This window comes from Podarcis bocagei (genome assembly GCF_964188305.1).
Source record: "Podarcis bocagei genome assembly, chromosome: 12".
NCBI lineage: Eukaryota > Metazoa > Chordata > Lepidosauria > Squamata > Lacertidae > Podarcis > Podarcis bocagei.
In genome coordinates this window covers 16894955-16896057 of record NC_138137.1, presented here as the reverse complement: position 1 = coordinate 16896057, position 1103 = coordinate 16894955, and the positions used below count along the sequence as shown (strand labels likewise).

Sequence of the window (1103 nt, the reverse complement as noted above, 5' to 3'; positions counted from 1 at the left end):
TTTCCACACACATATTGGCCCCAGTGGAAATCTCATGGGGTGGGAAAAGGGGACTATCCACCAGAGGCAGATTGAGGGCAGCACGGCCAGTTTCCCTGCACTGGGCACCAAGCCAGGGGTCACCACTAGGACACAGAGCACAATCAGAATGGAGGACAAGAGATGGGAGGGACGTCGAGTTTTGGCCTTGCACAGGGTACTACTGAAATTTGAGAGACCAAAGTCCGCCCCGGCACCCACTTGGCTACTGTATTAGAAGTCCAGATTCCACATCCAGCTTAAAAGAGAACAGCAATGATTGGATGCCGCAGAGATATTTCATATAGTAAGTTAACTGGAACACGAATTGAGCTGAAGTTCATTTGCCTTCATTGTAACCAGAGCATGACTGTTTGCTGGTTTTATTAAGGGAAATCCAATATTGATATGGACGTGTCCACTATTGGCGTAGTTTACATATAGCTGTATCTTGGGTGGAGTGATTATGCTGTTGCCTGTGGCTGATGCAGTGTTATTTATATTTGCAAAACAGAAGCTTCGTGTGATGGCGTGTGCTGCAGATGTATGACGTGAAAGAATCTGTTTGATGCAGGAAAGGAAGATGGCGGTCACTGCTGACTGACTTGCCTTTGCTTCGTCTGCACGCCCAGAGTAGTGTGGCGTGCTGCAAAATAAATGATTGCATAAACAACAGAAATAATCAAGTGCTAATACTGTATCCATAATCTCAGCACACTGATTAATTGCTCTGCTAGGATTCCAAACACCTGCAGGTGGGTCAGCAATTTAGCTTTGAGAATGGATATTCATCTTCCAGCTCTCTCCATTGTAAACATCGGGTTGTTTTTTCTTTAGGAAGAGGGAGGAGGGAAGCTTGTGTATAAGGTCCCTGCTTGGACCAGAACAGCAGAACGCAGCAGCTGCTGGAGGTATGAGTGTCTTGTTGGCAGTTTAGCAGCAAAGAACCCCTACTGTGTATCAGCTCTCAAATCATTAGTATTATCAAGCAGCATTGAAGTCAGAATTAAAATAGGCCTCGTGGATAATTTAACCCTGAAACAATGAGGATGGCATACAGTTTCACATTAGAAGTGCTGGCAGCT

The 1103-nt window shown here is 45.3% G+C and overlaps 1 long non-coding RNA gene across 1 annotated transcript; it reads left to right on the top strand.

Moving 5' to 3' along the window:
- Nucleotides 1-239: 239 nt before the first annotated feature.
- LOC308570323 lies at nucleotides 240-700 on the top strand. The gene is made up of 2 exons (XR_014001124.1): nucleotides 240-325; nucleotides 533-700. It is a non-coding gene; the product is annotated as an uncharacterized lncRNA (long non-coding RNA).
- Nucleotides 701-1103: the final 403 nt, after the last annotated feature.